The 10,342-nt window shown below is 48.1% G+C and overlaps 1 pseudogene; it reads right to left on the bottom strand.

Annotated features, from left to right (window-relative positions):
- Positions 1-4,106: 4,106 nt before the first annotated feature.
- On the bottom strand, positions 4,107-4,225 carry LOC111738247 (annotated as a pseudogene).
- Between the last annotated feature and the right edge of the window lie 6,117 nt (positions 4,226-10,342).

Below are 10,342 nucleotides of genomic sequence, written 5' to 3'. Positions count from 1 at the left end.
AAAAAGATATTTACTATCCTCATATCCTCAAGGAGATGAGCATGTCGGATTGTAAAGCTTCAAAGGACTGACTCCTGGTGTGGTGGGAAAGTGAGCCTCTTGTTTTCTTGACCTTGTGAGCAGGGAGCAGACCAAGGACCTTTGTGTGAGAGGAAGATGAGAAGGAGGGGCAGGGGGCGAGGAGAGGTGGGAGGGATTCCAGGCCGAGAGGAGAGAAGAGGAAAGGAGGAAGGAGAGGATAGAGAAAACCGGGGGAGGGGAAGAGAGGAAGTGAGGGAAGAGAGTGAATGAGGAGGTCTGGGAGTCTTCAGGGTTACTCTGAGAAGCTCCCACAGTCCAGCCCCAGGGCCTCAGAGAAGGCATAGGGGATGCTGGTGAGAATGAGGGGGATCCCAAGACACTTTGCAGGGGCTGGGATCAGTAGGGGTGGCTGTGGAGGAGGGCTAGTCAGAAGCTGCTCAGGCCTGAGAACAGGCCAGGTCCCAAGGGGGAAGCTGGGGGAGAAGCAGAGCCAGAACACAGAAAGTGAAACCTTTGACCTTAGGCCTGAGGAAGTGGTTTGAGCCCGGAGAGGTTTTTGACCCCGCACTTCCTAACTAGGACGGGATGGAACGTGCAACTCTGTGCTTACTGCATCAGAGACTTCCCTCCTGGAAAAGACTGGGGCACCAGCATGGCTGGCAAGCAGAGAAAAGGAAATGGGTCTAGTTCTGGGAACAGGGTTGAGTTTTGAGCTCAAAATAGTACAAAAACCTCTGTGTAATTTCTGGGTTTGGCGGGGAGCAGCTGGGTCTGCTGTGTCCTTCAGCAGAAGTTAAATGACAAGTTAGCTCTTTCTAAAAATATGAAAAATGGAGTTATCATATGATCCAGCAGTTCTACTTTCAAGATATATAGCCAAAAGCATTGAAGGCATGATCTCGAAGAAGTATCTGTATACCCATGTTCACAGCAGTATTCACAACACCCACGAGGTGGAAGGAACCAAGTGTCTGTTGACAGATGAATGGATAAACTAAAAACACAGTGTCGTATATCCATACATACAATCGTACCAAGGACTATTATTATTCAGCATTAAAAAGGAAAGAAAACCCGATCCCCGCTATGACATAAATGAAACGTGAGGACGTTATGCTCAGTGAAATAAGCCAGTCACAAAAAGATAAATATCGAACAGTTCCACTCATATGAGGAACCTGAAGTAGTCAATATCACAGAGACAGAAAGCGGAATGGTGTTTGCCCGGATCTGGTGGGAAAGAACATAAGGAGGTTTGTTTAATGGGGATTGAATTTCAGGTTTCCAAGATGGAAAAGTTCTGGAGATTGATTGAACAAACGATGTACTTAACACTACTGAACTGTACACTTAAAAATACTTAAGGCGGCAAATTTTATGCTATGTGTATTTTATCACAATCTTTAAAAAAATTGTCTCAGACTATTTCTAAGCCTGAATCCAATGTACACCATTGGTTATTCTTCAACAATGATCTGGTTGGTATTGGTCCAGGTTGTAGACAATGCTGCCCCCCAAACTTGGAAGCCTGGCTCCATGGACTTGTAGTAACGTGTTTGCTGCTGGGAAGTTCAATGTCATTGTTATTCTAGACCTCTTATGTGTGAAGGTTGGGAGCCTTCTCTCTGTCCCTGGTGGTCTGATATTTCACATGCTCAGCTATCTGCAGGTCTTTCATTCTTGCTTCTGGCCACTTGTGGATCTTTTTAATCTGGGGACTCGTGTCCCTCAGTTCTAGAAACTTTCTTGCTTTTCTCTCTTTCGGGAGCTTCTTTTAGTTGTGTATTATATCTTCTGGACAAATTCTTCATCTCCCTACCCTCCTGTTCTATTTTCTAGGAGATTTCATAGACTTCATCTTCTAACCATTCTACCGCTTTTAATAATTTGCAACAACTTATTTGAAGTTCTTATTCATGCTGTTCTTATGTCATAGATATTATATATCATGTGTGAGAGAGGGAATTGTCCAAATTTATCTTCTGCTTAGACCCACCCTTCCAAAGAAAAAAACAGAAGCAATTAAGAAATATAATTATCATGGCACAAATTATCAATCAAGATAGTCAATTGCCATCTAAGGCTTATTTTGGAATTTAAAAGTTACTTCCACAAAGTGTTGTACAATCTGAAGTCTAGTTGTCTTTCAAGACACTCTTGTGCAAACAACCCTTCTGAGGACAGATTTCTATGGACAGAGCTAATATGTTTTTAATGACTAGTCCCACAGACCACCCCCCCGCCCCCTGCCATTAGACAAGAAAACAAGACAGAGGCTCTCGTAAAAGTTCTCACTTTGACCCCTGTCACATCTGATTTTTAAACTCATGTTTATGGTGGAGCATAGTAAGTATTTCTGTTTCTGCAACTTCAGGGGAGAAAAGACAGCTCCTTCACATCTTTCTGAGGCTAATTTTCATAGTAGTTGTTAATTAGGAAGATTTTCATTCTTGGGGGCCAGTCATTGGAATTTTATTAGTTGAGACTATAAGAAAGAGCAGGCCAGAAAAGGCCATTTTCTAGAACTAGAGAAAAGGTAAAATTATTTAACAATTCCATTATTTAATCACATTGGAATCCAGAGCATTTGATGCTTTTCTACAATAACGTAGTTTCAGGTCAGAAATAGCGTCCTAAAAGATGGTGTTTCCGTTTCTTGTTCTCATTGTGTGTGTGTGTGTGGTGGGGAGGTGGTTTTTGAGAAGAAAAGGGACAGAAGATGCCTCTATTCCACCTTCTTGAAAAAGGTAAACTTGGAGTATTTTTCTAAATTGTGTTCTACTTCTTCCCACCACAGGGCCTTTGCATATGCCATTCCCTCTGCCTGGAATGCACACCACTCCCTTGCCTGGGTAACTATGTAGGAGAAAACCCCATTCTCCCAGGGAATTTTCCCTCACACCAAGTAATTCCCTACAACACCAAGTGGGTGTGACCTGTAGTTCAACTCAATTCAGATGCTATCCACCTGGAGGCAGCATCAGATTCCACAGGTTAAGGGTTCAGTCCCATAAGACTGCATTGCGCACAAACACACTTCAGATGCCAGTCTCCAGGCCAGGTTGTTACCTGTGCTTCTGACCAACCAGCTATAGGTTGAAGGTTTCAATGACCCCCTTTACTAGCACAGCTCACATAACTCAGGAAAACACTTACTTGTATTTATCAGTTTATAAAAGAATATGATAAAGGATACAGATGAACAGCCAGATGAAGAGACCCACATGGCAAGGTCTGGGAGGGTCCTAAGTGTAGGAGCTTCTGTCCTGTGGAGTTCCATCCCGTCCTAGTTAGGAAGTGCTTTGAGTGCTCTTACCTCTTAGAAGTTTAAAGGGTTTTAGGAACCCTATGCCAGGAACCAGGGGCAGTGACCAATATACATTAATTTTAGTATCTCACAGTAACCTTTTCATTCTTAAGTCTCAACTTAAGCATCACATCCTCAAGAAGACTTCCCTGACCCCCCAGACAGATTATGGTCCCATATGACGCCTTTTTTAAGTCTGTGAGATACATCACACTTATAATGCTAAATTCATTTGTGATTTCTGTTCTTAATATCTCTTCCCCAGTAGGATATATGCTCTACAAGGGCTAGACGAGTCTCTTTTTTGTTTATTTGCACAGAGCCAGGTGTTCGTTGAATAACGATGGGAGGATTCTGGGATGTGGAGTCCCCCACTCCCACGCTTACCTCCAGATCCTGCCAGGATGAGCTTCCTTGGGTAGGGGGAAGGGTGGTCCTGGGGTGTCTGGAGCCCTGGATTCTTGGCTTATCTCAGTCACAGCGTCTTCCTTGTGATCTTGAGCCAAGTAATTGTCTAAAGCCTGCGCCCTTGCCACCAAGATTCCCTGCACCTGCCTGGCTTCCAGAGGCGCTGCGAAACTTGCGTTCAGTGTAAGGAGTTGGGGGAAGCTGCTGTACCAGTTCTGGCTTCGAGTAACACTTGGGTAACAGTAACAGCTGCTGCCACCTCTTAGCCTCAGTTTCCCCAGCTACAATGAAAAGGGATTGAAATACAAGGTCAAAGTTCCTCCCCATCCCCCCACACCAGTCCATTTTCTTTTTTCTTTTTTTTTTTTTACACCTACAGCACCTGGTCTTCTTAGCTGGTCTCCCATCCAAGTACTAACCAGGCCCGACCCTGGTTAGCTTCCGCAATCAGACGGGATTGGGCTTGTTCAGGGTGGCATGGCCGTAGACACCTCCGTTCGTTTGAAGTGGGAGCTGGCCGTGAAAGTTTCCAGGATTTCCTTGTCTTCCTCAGCCCAAGGGCCCTGTCCCACAGCCCGTAGGCAGCAGCACATCTGCCCTGATATCCTCTGCCCCTCTGCTGTGTCTGTCCCATCCATCCCTGGTCTGGGCATTGCACGAACTTGAATTCTCCTCCGTGGTGTGGTGATGGAAGGCCTGGAGGCCTGGGGAGGGGAACTTGGCTCACCAGGCACTGTGCTAAGTACTTTACATTTCACTAAGCTCGCAATACCCTGAGAGGTAGGTTATCTCACTCTTTCCATTTTAGAGATGAGAAAACTATCACCTAGTGAGGTTAAGTGTGTCCAAAGTCAATCGACAAGAGGAAACTGAACCAGGGTCCCAGTTTCCAACCACCTCTCTCAGAGCAGGAAGCCCCAGGGCAAGGCCGGTTCCCTTTCTCAGGGCCTCTCTCCGGTTCCCTTTCTCAGAGCCTCTCTCGGCCACACCCCACAGGAACTCCCTGCTGTGCCCCACTGCCCTACTTCCCCTAAGGGCTTGGGAGTGATATCATTTTGGTGGTGTCTCCTCCCAACACGCTGGGGCTGAGTCTCTTTGGTGGGCAAAGGTGAAGGGACACAACCTCTAGACTCAGGCTGCTCTTCTAGCTGTGAGGGAGGATTAAACAGGATCACCCAGTGGGACAAGATGGAACAGGATGGAAAGAAGGGGGGCGTGAAAGAGCTTTGTGATGCCTTTCAGCTCAATGCCATCCACATTTCTGGCCCATGTGAGGTTCCTGGGAACTGGGGTCCACATGACGGACAGTCTGCCCTCCTGGCACCCAAGTAGGGAAGCCCAGTAGGTGAGGGTTACTCAAGCAGACCTTCCTTCTGCAGCCTGGGGACCAGGGAGGGCCTCCCAGAGAAAGTGATGAGCAAGCCAAAAGTGAGCAGGAGATGAAGGGAGAGGGCAGAAGCGAGAAGCACACTGAGGAACTGAAAGGAAGTTTCAACTGGGAGCTGGCCCTGAGAGTCCCCAGAGAGGAGTCCGGCCTTCAACCCAAAGGTTTGGGGGTTGAGTACTTGATTGATATGTGAAATGCATTTTAGCAAGACTCTCGGGAGGGGCGCTTAGAAGGCTCTGCTCAGAAGAGAGAGGAGGGAAGAAAAGCCCCTCCTGAGCTACTTGGCAGATGGGAGAGGCATTTAGAGGTAGAATGGAAAATGTGGGATGAGCCATAGGGTCTGGGTTAAAGTGTCCATCTGAGGCAGGGCCGCCTCCAGCTCTGGTCAGTCTAGGGCCACTGGGACAAGGAGGGAGCGTGCCAGCCTATGCCCGTCTTGCCCCCCAGCTCTGCTGTCTGTGAGCTGCTGATGGTGACATAGTGCCTGGACTTCCTCTGGTGACTGCCAACTTTAGCCCCAGTTCGGAGCTTTCCCAAAATAACGGGGCCTGAGTCCCTGGGCCAGGCTGCCATCTCCACCTCCAGGTGGGGCTCTGTGTCCAAAGTGGCTACTGCTGTACCTGCTGGGCTGGGTGCCCGGCAGAGCCTCCTCACTGCTCTCTAAAGACACCTGGAGCAGTGAATTATTAGGAAAGAAAGGAGGCCTCTGTCCCAGCAAGTGATTCCAGCCACTGGGGGCTCCAGGGGACAAGGCAAGACCTAAAGACCCAAGGGAGAGAAGGAGGGGTGAGGGAGTCGGCCCCCTCTCTCCTTCCTGCAGCCCCGCTGCCTTGAGCCTTCTGGTCTTACAGAGTGTCAGGTAGAAGGCATCGGAATTCCCCCTCTCTGCCAAGGCTTCAGTATCACTCACTCTATATCCACCCCTCAGGCCTGTGTCTCCAGCCTGACCTTGAGCTCCAGATGACATCTCCCCTGTTTATAACACAAAGTGCCTAAAACTCAGTCCCTGCCCCACAACTTCACCACCCACGGTCCCCTCTGCACTAAATGGCACCTCTGAATACCCAAGTGCCCAGGCCATTCTCCTTGGACTCTGCCTCTTCTCTCCAGCTTCCACCTTGGCCCAAATTGCATCATCTCACCTTCTAAAAACCTTGCCATGGACCTTCGCACCTCCAGCCTTACCTCTTCCATGGCACCGTCTGCCTGCCACTGTCTACTCTTACAATGCTGCCTTGTGCTTAAACACTTCCATGGCTCCCCGTGGCCCTCACGGTGAAGGCTGAGCTCCCCATGACCTGGCCCCTCACATCCTGGCTCCTGACAACTCCCCAACCTCATCTCTTGCCTTCTTCCAGATCAGCTTCTTCAGCCACCTTGAAGCAATCCTGAAATACCCTCTCTCTTCCCCAGGCCCTTTGCACATGCCCGGAATATTCCTCCCCACTCTCATAGCTGGAAACTTCATGTCAGATCCTAGCCCTGGTGGCCCTTTTCCGGGGAAGCTTTGCCTAATGGCCAAACTAGTTAGGCGCTCCCTGGACTTGCTTCCATCCCAGCATTGACTCCTTCATTCGACAAATATTTACCAAGTGCCCACAGCATGCTTAGCCCTGTTCTAGCCATTTTGAATACATTGGGAAACAAAACAGACGAGCACCTCTGCCCCTAGTGGAGCCTACATTTAAACGGAGATGGGGGAAGACAGAACATAAACAATACAGGGCAAATAAGTAATTGGCCTAGTGCAGGAGAAAGTGACGAGTGCTACGGGGAAATGGAGCCAGAGAAGGGGTGAGGGGTAAAGAAGATGGAGCAGACTGCAATTTTAACTCAAGATGGTGGCCTTTGGGTGAAGACTTTGTCAATGCCTTCTAGCCAAAGACCACGAGGAGCACAGGGCAGTTAGCAAGTTGGGCAACTCAGTAAGAGGGTGTCTAGAAAAGACATACAGAATTTGGGCGTGGGTTAGATGATTTCCGGGAGAGTTTAGGAAGCAGGACTTTGCTCTGGATTGGAAGCTGTCAGGAAGCAGAGACAATTCTATGACCGGGGCTCTTGATAACCTATCCAGCAGGAGGGAAGACCAGACCAAAGTTGCAGCTGTCATTACTAAGAAGCAACAGCTGTCACACTAGCCAGCATAAGGGGATTGCATTAATTTCCTGTTTGCTGTAGCAAATTACTACAAACTTGGTGGCTTCTAAAAAACAGAAATGTAGTCTCTCACAGTTCTTGAGGCTGGAAGTTTGATATTAAGGTGTTGGTAGGGTTGGTTCCTTCTGGAGGCTTTGAGGGAGAATCTGTTCCTTGCCTCTTTCCTGGCTTCTGGTGGCTGCTGGCAAAGCCTTGACATTCCTTGGCTTGTAGATGCATCACTCTAATCTCTGCCTCCATCTTCACATGTATTTCCTTCTGTGTCTTCTCCTTTTCTGTCCCTTATAAGGATATTCATCATTGGATTTAGGGCCCACTCTAATCCAGGATAATCTCATCTCAAGATCCTTATCTTAGTCACATCTGCAAAGACTTATTTCAAATAAGGTTACATTCTGAGGTTCCATGTGGACATATCTTTTGGGGCCACAAGTCAACCCACTACAGGCATGATTAGTCTTTTTGTGGTTTGGATAATGTTTGTGTTTTGTCTGTATTCAGACATGATAACTGAGTGGTCCTGTGTGTCCTGATCCATCACGGTCACCTCAGAGTAGCCTTTTCTGATGTAGATGGTCTGTGAAATGTTTATGTTCACCCAGGGAACACCAAAGCCCAGCTGGGAGTGCCAGGCCAGCTCCTGGAGGCCACAGCCTGCTTTCCTCTTTCTCAGCTTGAAGGCAGTGAGGGAGGGACTCATGCCACAGGGGCAAGTGGGGAGCCTGTCTGGAGTGCTAAAGGACCAGCTAGGCCTAGGGTGGCTGCAGCAGAGTGAGCAAGGGGGAGAGAGGTAACAGGAGCGGGTGTAGAGCAGGGCAAGAGGTGCAGTAGAAAAACTGTTCTTCCTCTGGAGGAAATGAGGTCCCTTTGGAGTATTTGGATCTGAACAGTGAACAAGACTGACCAGGGCCATGAACAGGCACGGTTTTGATGGAGTGTTGGTTGACTGGGGTAGATTCAAGATGGAGTGGAGGAGAACTGGAGATAGCAAGATGAGACCATTCTTTCCAGGAGCTTTACTGCAAAGTGGAGCAGAGAAAGGGAAGAAGCTGAGAAAGCTGGTGGGGAAGTGGAATCAAAAGAAGATTTTTGTTTTGTTCCCACTTAAGGTGAGAGCAATAACAGTGAGCTTGACTGCTACTGGAAATGGTCCAGAGGAGAGGGAGGTCTAGATGGTGTCAGGAGGAGAAGGCATGACTACAGACAAGGGAGACAGGCTCTAGTGCCCAGGTGGCAACATGGCTGGGTGGAGGAAGACCGTGGTGATGGGGAGAGAGGTTGGGTGGGGGGAAGCTGAGGCAGGTGGGCTGGGAGACTTGGTCATCAGATCTTTTTTTTTAATAGTTTATATTTTATTTTGTCTTAAAAATGTTCACTGTGATTCACAAAATTGATTTCATGACCTACTAATGGGTCACACATATAATGTGCAAAAAACTGATATAGAGGCATTTTCCACTATTGTGTTGGTAGCTTGAATATGTCTGCTTGGTGACTGAAGAAACTAGCTCATCTGTTAGATTGTTGACTGGTACAGGAACTTTCTTGAAGTGGTAGATATATACTTAGATTTTCATTCCTGATACTTTTGGATGGAAAGAGTTTTAAGAGGGCCAGTTATGGTCTGATTTAGTGAAGCTCCAGTGAAGTTTTCCGTGGCTAGGTCAACTGTCAGGTTGGAGCTGGTGATATATTTCTAGGTCTTTCTGGGAATGCATCCTTGACCTCTATCTAGCCCAGTGTTGCAAGCTTCGCCTCTTGCTCTTGGAGCATTCCAGAGGTTCGCTTCTGAGAGCCTCACATCTCACCTGCACTTCTTAGTAACTTTGCTCCCAGGCCATGAGGCAATACTGTCACCCAGCATGGCCTAGGTCTGGAGACAACACACAGACTCCAAAAGGGACCAGAGATGGAGACAGAGGGGCAGGAAATTTAGAGGGAGAAAAATCGGAAAAGGACCAAAATCCTGAGTCTCTCACAGACTCAGGAGAGGCAGGCAGCAACCTGAGTGAGGAGCTCTCCTGTGCTGTGTGCATAGTCCAAACCACTAGGGCCAAGTTCAAATCCTTGCTTTACCATTTGTCAGCTGTGTGACCTTGGTCCAGGGACTCTCTCTGAGCCTCAAGTTCCCCAGCTGTAAAATAGGACACCACCATCTTCCTTTCAGGGCTGTTAGAAGAATTAAGGTGGGAATAACAGACATAAAGCACCAGCAGGGTGCCAGACAATGGGTCAGATTCTTTTGTCCTCTCTCACTCCATAACCCTGGGATTCACAGCGGCTCCAAGGATGAGAGCAGGACCCCACCTTCTGGCTGACTCTGGAACTGCACCTTAGCCCCTGTTCGGAGATCTACGGTCCAAATCCAATTCGCCAGCGGAATAGGCGATGATTTTATTCTGTAGCAACAGATGCCACTCAAAGTCAGTAGGTGAACACTCCACGGCCTTCCCAACACCCTTATCATAAGCTAGGGGCTTTAATACACCCTGGCCCCATTGCTCCTGCAGCTGCCCCTGCTCAAAGTACCCTCCCCTCCACTACTTGGAAACACAAAGGTCACCCCTCTGTAGCTTTCCATGGACCTCTTCCTTAACCCCCTTTCCTCCTGCAGACAGAACTACCAGAACTTTCTCTTTCATATTCTCTCAATATTTAAACTTACCTCTAGACTTGGTAAACCATATGAGAAAGCACTAGAACACCTGTCTCCCCTGCTTCAAGGAGACTCTCCTGAGGTCAGGGACCACCTTATTCATCCGCTGCAGAGGAGTACCAGTCACAGCCCCTGCCTGAAATCTCCCCAAGGAAGTCTCCTCTACTGTGGTGCGTGTGTGTACATGTACGCACGTGTGTATTTTCCAATACTTCTACATGAGCATGTCTTAAATTTTTTAGAGAAAAGTAGGTGTCTTTCTACACAGGATTCATCACCTCTCTGGCCCTGGGCAGGGGAATATGTGTCGTCCCTTCCCTCCTCAGCAGATGGCCCATTAGTGGGCATAGGACTTTAGGGAAACCAATGGTCACTTCTCATGCAGGGTGGGCCCATGTCCCGGAAT

The sequence above is a fragment of the Pteropus vampyrus genome, unplaced genomic scaffold (genome assembly GCF_000151845.1).
Source record: "Pteropus vampyrus isolate Shadow unplaced genomic scaffold, Pvam_2.0 Scaffold36, whole genome shotgun sequence".
In the NCBI taxonomy this organism is placed as follows: Eukaryota; Metazoa; Chordata; class Mammalia; order Chiroptera; family Pteropodidae; genus Pteropus; species Pteropus vampyrus.
This window is presented reverse-complemented; position numbering and strand designations above follow the sequence as displayed.